Source organism: Akebia trifoliata, chromosome 14, assembly GCF_017979445.1.
Source record: "Akebia trifoliata isolate Shusen 1 chromosome 14, ASM1797944v1, whole genome shotgun sequence".
In the NCBI taxonomy this organism is placed as follows: domain Eukaryota; kingdom Viridiplantae; phylum Streptophyta; class Magnoliopsida; order Ranunculales; family Lardizabalaceae; genus Akebia; species Akebia trifoliata.
In genome coordinates, this window is record NC_141388.1 from 21,385,647 (window position 1) to 21,393,877 (window position 8,231).

The following is an 8,231-nucleotide window of genomic DNA, read 5'->3' on the forward strand; positions in this document are numbered from 1 at the left end:
ACTGGACTGCTCCTCTCACAACTCTGTCTTCTCTCTCTATCTCTCTCTCTAATCCATCGCTCTGTCGAATATCTGTCTCTCTCTCTCTCAAATCTACCTCTCTCTAATTTTCAAGAAGAAGATCAACTCTTCGATCAGAATTTTTTTTGGGAAAAAATAACGACGCTCTGTTTCTCGTCCTTAAAAAGTCTCGATCACACTCTCCAGTATCTGTCTCTCGCACGCAGTCTCTCTCCACAACATTCCAGATCTGGGATTTGTGAAATCGCTTCCCAAATTTGTCTCAACTCTACAAATCTTAATCAGATCTAGGGTTTGCTTGCGTACACACACACTTTGTCTCTCTCCATAGCTTCCCAGACCTAGGGTTCGCACACTCTCTCCCTCCACAGATTTCTAGATCTAGGGTTCGTAGAGATCACAAGTAGAAAATGAAAAAAACTAATAAGGGTTCATGTTCTTCGATTGGAACTCAAGATTAATCGCATCTCTCGCTGCTCTTCGATTCAATCAAAGAAGAACAAAACGACTCTTCCGATTTCTCTTTTCAGGTAAGATTTTACTCTCTTTATCTTTCGTTCCATCTTTTGAGATTTGAGATTTTGAGATTCTTTGATCACATGAGGTTTCTTCACTAGTGGATCGAATTACTTTAGGGTTGTTGTATGATCTGAGTATTTTTTTGGTAATTAGGGTTCGATCGGTTTTCTTATGGTTTGTTAAGATTTGGTAATTAGGAAAATTGAAACTTTGACCAGACACCCAATTTAAGGCTGTTTTTTTTTTCAAAAAATTGTTTCGATCTATCTTGATCTAAAATTGTTTTATTTTTTTTTTGCCTATTTTGGGAGTTCTAGATTATAAAGAAAAATGTTGGCAGGAAATAGCCTTTTTTACCTGATTTATTATGCTCCTAGAGTACGTGTGGCACTCAAGCTAATCCCCTTATATAGCCTCACCCAAGAATCCAAGGAGTTCCTTTGATTTCACTAACACACTCACATACTCAACAAAATGCTCACACACTTAGAAAGGGGGATCCACATACTGGGACACTGGCAACAATGATTGTGGTAAGCTATGCTTCCTGTTGTACTTTTGCTTGACCCTCCAATTCCATCACTTTATGTTTCTTGCAAACCATCATTACTTAGTTTTTAGTTTTAATTTGCTTCTAGTTTAATTTATTTTCCTACTCATTTAGTTGTTGTATTTTGTGGTTCACATTCATCACAAAAACAAAGTAACAAAAAAATTAAGAAAAAAAATGAGAGAGTAGAGTGCATCTGCTTCTCTCTCTTGGTTGGCAACATCAACCCAGTAAGTTAGGGTGTATCTACTACATATTAGTCTTTTTCTTAACTTGTTAGTCTTGGTTCCATATAGTTTTCCTTAATGCTTTTGGTTTGGTCTTTTTCTTCCCTTATAAATAATTGTGATTACTAAAAGTTAGCAAGTGGTATTATAAAATTGTGTGAAGGGAATGCCTCTTAAGATTGAAAGATCTTTTTTGGTTTATATATTTTGGTATTGTTCTTCATGTATCCTTATGTATGATCCTATGCAGTCACATCTATTGTTTTGAAGGACTAGATACTAATGATTCAGATTCAAACCACTGTATTTTCTGTTTAATTGATGCATATAATGGATTATATCCATCTCTACTTGGATGATATTGGGTTCCTAAGATTGATTTTATTGATGAAAATGTAACATACAATATTACTCTTGACTTATTTTCTTCATTTTTTGGAGTTTCCATATAGGGGACCCTTGGTGAATTCCTATCCTAGCTAGAGTTATAAATCATTGCTTATGGTGTTAATTATTTTCATGTTCTTAACTATTTCCTGCTTGTTTTGCCCACTTTCTATATTGTGAGTTCTATGATGAATTCCATATGTAAAAAAACTTTGATTATTATTATTTTGTTTTCCATATGACTTCCATACTTAATATACTCTTATCATCCACATTTATATATGATTTAATTGAACAATCGCCTTCTTTTTTCGACTCTATGGATACAACCAAATCTGTTATTTTTAGTTTGGGGAACTTATTGGAGTCAAAAGTACTTTAAAGTAGGACCCGACTAATACTAAGTACATAGAATGCATCTTCAGCACTGAAAGATAAAGCTGGTCCACTCCATTGATTATGGATCATATCTAATGTATCGTCCACATTTAATTGATTGTTTTTTCTCCATAATTTTCTGGTTTGTTCCTTTATAATTATTTTGTGATTTCAATCATATTTTGGATTTCTATATGGTAGTTCTTTTCGAATTTTGAACTATTGAATGCTTGCACACTATGAGAGCTATACATGTAAGGTGTGTTTTGTTTGAAGTAACCAGCTTTGAGAGAGCTTCCCAAGTTCTTTTTGGGTTTTTTGCTGACATTTTCTATAATTTCGCCAAGCTTAACCCATTTGTAGGTACTGATATCCATTTGCATTATTTCCTTTTTATTAACTGACATTATTGGATCTTGCATTAATTTGCAAATGTATATTTTTGTGTATGTGTAGGACTGTTGGAGCTGAAATTTCTGTTGTTAACTATTGATAGTGCAAGGCTTTTGGAGAGGTAATTATAACTTGTGTTATATTTTACTTTATAACTTGTCCCTCCAATTGATTTTACGAGAATCCATTACAGGTTGGCTTACTTTTGGGGTTTCAACGGAAAATCCAATTGGTTCTCCAAAATCTAGTAATGAGAATGTATTTGAGTGAAAGTTTTGGACCATGAGAAAAATGTCATTTTGGGTTGCAGTCGATCCAAGTGGATGTCCAACATGTATGAGGTTCTAGTTGATGCCATATGGCACAGGTAAACTTAAGAAATCACCTATGCAGTAAGTTTGTAATATGTGACCTCATCTTTATAACTAAAATTTCATTTTTTGAATTTACAACTTAGAACTGCCATGAAGAATATAAAATCTGCAGTTATTACACCTGGTTTTCATAGTGGCACCATACATGTTCTATCTCTTAGTTTGATAAAGGCCAATACATGTTGTCCTTTCAAGATGCTGCCTCAAGATTTAATTGTCTGGATTTATTCATAGGTGAACCTTTTGGGTGAAGTACTGTTATGTGCAATACTGCAGCCTACCTCTTGTAAGGGCTAAGTTGAAAATCCTGCAGAAAAACTAATATTTTGTTCTTGAAATCGAAAAAACCTCTTATTAAATTGTGATTATTTTTTTTCTGTCATATATTTAATTGTGATTTCTACGAAGGCCATGATCAATCTCAAATGATGCACTAGTAAGATGATATTATTTTGATAAGGAGGATGGTGACTATTTTTAACAATTAAGATGGAGAATGAGAAGCAAATGAGGTTGATATTGAATTTGATTGGTTGATGAATCCCAACTTTAATTCACACTTGTAATTTTTTATTTTTTTTTTAATATTTCGAGCAATATTTACCTTGAATGTGTGTGGACTCCTTGTTATTTATGTAAATGTATGGAGGATATCAATATGGGATTTCATAATTTTTAATTGAATATTAATATGGGATTTAATTATATAAATTGCAAACATTACAATAAATGTCTCACTTGTAGTTCTGTATGATGAATTGAAAAAGAAGTCGATGGAAGCACAATCAATAAAAGCTATAAAAGACTGCCACTTAAAAGGAGATCAACCTGTTCTAATTGCGGGTCTCCAATACTCACTTCTCTTCAAAGGTTGGTTCTTAGACGACGATTGTGAGAAGGAAGGCAGGTATAATTTTTTTCCTATGTTAGATTTTGGCTTATTTTTATTCATTTTTTTGTTCTATTAAAGATTTGGGGATCCTAGATGCGATGCTACAATCGGAATCAAGGGAAGAAGCTTGCATGCTAACTCATTAAAGTAGCTCGACTTCTATGTCAAAAGTGGTAAGTTTTACTATTTTTAATTTATAACTGCATCACATAAACTTCTTAGATTTTAGTTTCTTATACATTTTTTGGTCTATTTCTCAATTTGAATTGTTGGTAGATGTTGGTAATGGTCAAACAAGGTTGAGACTTAACAATGTATGATGGTTCATTGAACAAGAATAATCCCATCCCATTGTTATATATATTCTTATATTTAATGAGCTTTACGTGATTGGGGTTGATTTCCTGTTTGAATGCTCTTGAATACATATACGGTTATTCCGAGTATGGGCAGTCTTCTGGAAAGGTATGGCATCTTCAACCAAGATTTATTGATTAAAGGAATTTGGATTGGTACTTAGATTTGCATCAAATTTCTAGAATTTGGATTGGTAGTTAGATTTGCATAATTGGTCAAGTCGACACGTTGAACTTGGGGAGTAGAAGTTTGCATGGTCTCTTGAGAAAGGGTAGAATGCACTGAACTCAATCCGGATCTATGACGTTTCTTCTTTTTCTCTTGCAGGTTGGTCTACTTAGTGCGTATATTATCAAAAAGTTGTACTTCGGCAGGTTGGTTAATGAAATCACTCTTACACTTTCATAATGCTTATTGTTGTGTAAATTTTTCTGAATTTGGAAACTTTTTCTAATTACAATCTCAACTACTGCTCTCTATCCATCTAGTCTCATAATGTTGTGTATGATCATTTTTCCTTGTCTATCAGGTTTTTGTAAAACAAAGTACCAGATTTTTTATGTGAGAAATAATGATTTACTTATCCCGTGGACTGGAAAAAACTGTCTTAACAGCCTCACATATAGTGGCAGAACTTGTGGTGATGGGCCCCATCCCACTGATTGCATCGCTTTTGCTGTAATGCTATTGTTGTTATCCTTCTAGTTTAACTGATGCTACCTCAGATTTTCCTTTTTATGTACAAATTAATGTCTTTGAGCTCATTGAAGATTCAGTTTTGTATCATCCCACACAATTGATGTGGTGGAAGCATAATTGATGAATTTTTTATTACATTTTTCTGGAAAAACCTAATGGCTAGTTCTCACGAATTCCAATCACTCTACTGATCGCGAGGTTGCACTTATGATGCTTATGGCTTACCTATCCTACATGCTAGCAGAAGTAAGGTTTTTCTTACCCACCCTAATTTTTGGGTTACCTCCCAGGGGATCCTATTTTTATTTATTTAAAATTCTCCATTTAGATTGAATTGGATGCAACATCTTCAATACTTTACCCCTAACATTGGTAAATTCAATTTGTATTGCAGTTATTCGATTTAAGTGCTATTCTCACAGTGTTCTTTAGCGGGATTGTCATGTCCCTTTACACCTGGCATAATGTGACTGAGAGCTCAAGAGTCACTACCAAGTATTTAAATTCTCCACAAAATATTTGAATCCATTTTTTACAGTGTTCTGATTTTATATAAGATTTGATGTGGCGTTAACAAAAGTTTGTATTTTAGTTGTGTTTGTGTGGGTTGACAAGAAGATCTGATGAAATACTTCTTGTTGGGGTGGTGGGTGGGGAAACCTTAATGCAGATGATCAACAAAGACCGGAAGGCAATCTATTCTGAGGTTGCAGCAACTGAGTTCTCTAGGAGTTTATTTAGCATATTGCATGCATGTTCATGGGGGCAGACTATATTAGTGCCATTTTCATAGATAGACAAATAGATAGTTGTTGCTTGTTTGTTAGAACATTGTGAAATTAAGATAAACTGACTTTGCATTTTTATAATTTAATTCATCCCTTTGTTTAATTAGTTTATACATTGGTCAAAAATCCTTTCGATGAACAACATAACGGACATGGCTAAGCACACAACAACAACATGAGGTGAGTATACCTTTGTAATAGACTTGATTGTTTTGTTTTTTCCCTTTTATTTATACTCTAATCTCTTAATAAAAGGGCAGATAGTTACTTAATTCATTGTCTCCAGGTTCAGCCCAGCAAATTATGGAACTCAACCTTGGTGGATGGCAAGTGTGTGTATTAATTTTTATTATCTGCTTTCATTCATTCACTACGTCATATTGCGTTTTTCGCGACTGCACAATTGTGCTAAAAACGACTGCTAAAGGCTGTCGTTAATTGCAACAGCTTTTAACAGTCGTTTAAATGTCGTTTCTACCCACATACAAATTATTACTTATATTAACTGTACTGTATCTAATCTCTCTCTCTCTTTCATAGCTCAATCTGCATCTATGTCTCTCGCTCTCTCGCACTCATCTCTATCTCTCATGTTATTATTAATCTATAGTGGTAAGGTCATAGACAGAATAATGTTAGAGTGACTTCTTTTTTTTTGTTGAGTAGGATACCTCTGAGTCCAACAGATTGACCATAATCCATTGAGTTTTATCCAACCCATGGGACAACCTTATCATCAGAATTTATCCATGAGTGTCACCCTCATCCAACACCCTGTTATATAACACCATTTAAATATTTATATCTGTAAAAGGACATATAAAGACTCCAAGTTAAAACCTGGGGGGTATACCAAGTCTCTCCTTACCATCTTAGCTAACCCCTAGTGTGTAATGCAAGAGTGACTTCGCATGACACTACGACTATGTTACAAAGTGGAGGTGTGCACAAAACCATAGATGATTTCCTAGCGATACAAGTGAAAAGCATCTATGATGAAGTATATACCTCCACATTAACCCAGTGTCGAAAGTCAGTCCAGCATTAGTATTACTCTCCATATCTTATCTCATATTAACTGTTCATTGTCATTAAATGAACAGTTATAACTTATATTAACTGTACTTACGGATTTCATGTTCCAGTGCTTCTTCTTCTTCTTCTCACTCCAACAAGGTCCGTTTCAGTCCCGTTATCTCTGGTTTTTTTTATTTATGTTAATTTGAATAAAATGTATGACACACACATCTGATTTTTGAATAACCAGTTCCAGAGGCCGTACACGTGTGTGATGATTGTTCCAACTGGTGTTGGTGCTTCCATTGGTGGATATGCAGGGGATGCTCTTCCTATTGCTCGAACCCTCTCAATTGTTGCTGATTGCCTCATTTCTCATCCTAACGTCTCTCTCTCTCTCTCCAACCTGTTCACCAAAACAAGGTGGTTTAATTAAATTAACTTCTCTATTGATTTTAATTTTTAAATTGTACAATAAATCATGTAAAATGATTTAGAACAACAGGTGGTTTTGGTTCTTGATGCTGGAATGGAGGAGGAGCTACGAATTCGACATTTACAAGTGGCTGATGGATAAGTTGTTTACTGATTAATCCAAAAGTTTCTGTGCAGATTTCTGATGCAAAGTTGCAAGATGTGATCAAGCAAACGGATGAAGAAACCCAGATGTGTGCACGTGAGCTCCTCATTTTTAGTCTAATTGTTGTTGGTTAGACTTGGACTTGATGTAGATTTGAGTAACTGTTGAAATTACATATTTTTTTTTAATAATCCTTCCTTTTGGAATACACACTTAGTCGTTTGAAGAATCTAATGAGTTTAAATGTCATCACTAGTTTGGCTCTATGCTGAACCAAGCTTGAATTTCAACATATGTTCTTATTTAGAGGTGATTCCCTCTTTGGTGCTAATGTTATTGGTTTTTTTTTCCTCTCTTTTTTATTTTATCAGATACCATTTGGTTAGGTAATTTGAAGTTTAATGCTAACTGTTAGAAAATAGTTAGTGTTATGAAAGTTGGATTTGTAGACTAGACTTTGGATTGGTAGTTAGATTTGCATAATTGGCAGTTAGAAAATAGTTAGTGTTATGAAAGTTAGAGACGAGGGGTCTAGGTCATCAATTTCAAAATATAGGGGTATCTACAATATTCAGTAACATGTGAGGGGGTAGGTGTAAAATAATTTTTTTTTTAAACTACCCTATAGCGACGGTTAGTGACCGTCGCTATATCCTAATTTTACTGTAGCAACAGTCGTTTTTTTGTCGACTGTCAAGGACAGTTGTTTTATCCGACTGTTTTAGGCTGTCACAATTAAAAAACCACTCCTTTTAAAACGACTCCCTTTGCGACTGTAGGGGCAGTCATTTTTGACGATTTATGCGTAGTGTGGCTTACAGATTGGCGTGAGCTAAGCAATGAAATGGCTAATATACTGTATCCTCCCCAAGAATGCCCGAACATCTCTCTCTGAAACGGGTGTTTTCATCTCGAGGATATACTTGGTTTTTACTGGATCTATCTCGATGCCCCTTCTACTGACGATGAACCCCAATAGCTTACCCAATGTTGCCCTGAATACACACTTTACTGGATTGAGCCTTAAGTTGTACTTCCTTATCCTATCG

At 34.7% G+C, this 8,231-nt stretch overlaps 3 long non-coding RNA genes across 14 annotated transcripts; all 3 read left to right on the forward strand.

Moving 5' to 3' along the window:
• The first annotated feature begins 444 nt into the window (after nucleotides 1-444).
• Nucleotides 445-4,040, forward strand: LOC147386532 (uncharacterized). 12 transcript variants are annotated; one of them, XR_015172003.1, is made up of 8 exons: nucleotides 448-551; nucleotides 918-1,073; nucleotides 2,359-2,445; nucleotides 2,539-2,596; nucleotides 2,669-2,842; nucleotides 3,594-3,756; nucleotides 3,835-3,914; nucleotides 4,018-4,040. It is a non-coding gene; the product is annotated as an uncharacterized LOC147386532 (long non-coding RNA). The 12 variants fall into 12 exon arrangements; XR_015172004.1 differs by having other exon boundaries at nucleotides 2,359-2,441; XR_015172005.1 differs by lacking the exon at nucleotides 918-1,073 and having other exon boundaries at nucleotides 445-551; nucleotides 2,359-2,441.
• A 347-nt stretch (nucleotides 4,041-4,387) lies between these two features.
• Nucleotides 4,388-7,282, forward strand: LOC147386533 (uncharacterized). Its single transcript, XR_015171666.1, has 3 exons — nucleotides 4,388-4,472; nucleotides 6,853-7,025; nucleotides 7,108-7,282. It is a non-coding gene; the product is annotated as an uncharacterized LOC147386533 (long non-coding RNA).
• On the forward strand, nucleotides 4,497-5,876 carry LOC147386534 (uncharacterized). Its single transcript, XR_015171667.1, has 3 exons — nucleotides 4,497-5,043; nucleotides 5,192-5,292; nucleotides 5,468-5,876. It is a non-coding gene; the product is annotated as an uncharacterized LOC147386534 (long non-coding RNA).
• Nucleotides 7,283-8,231: the final 949 nt, after the last annotated feature.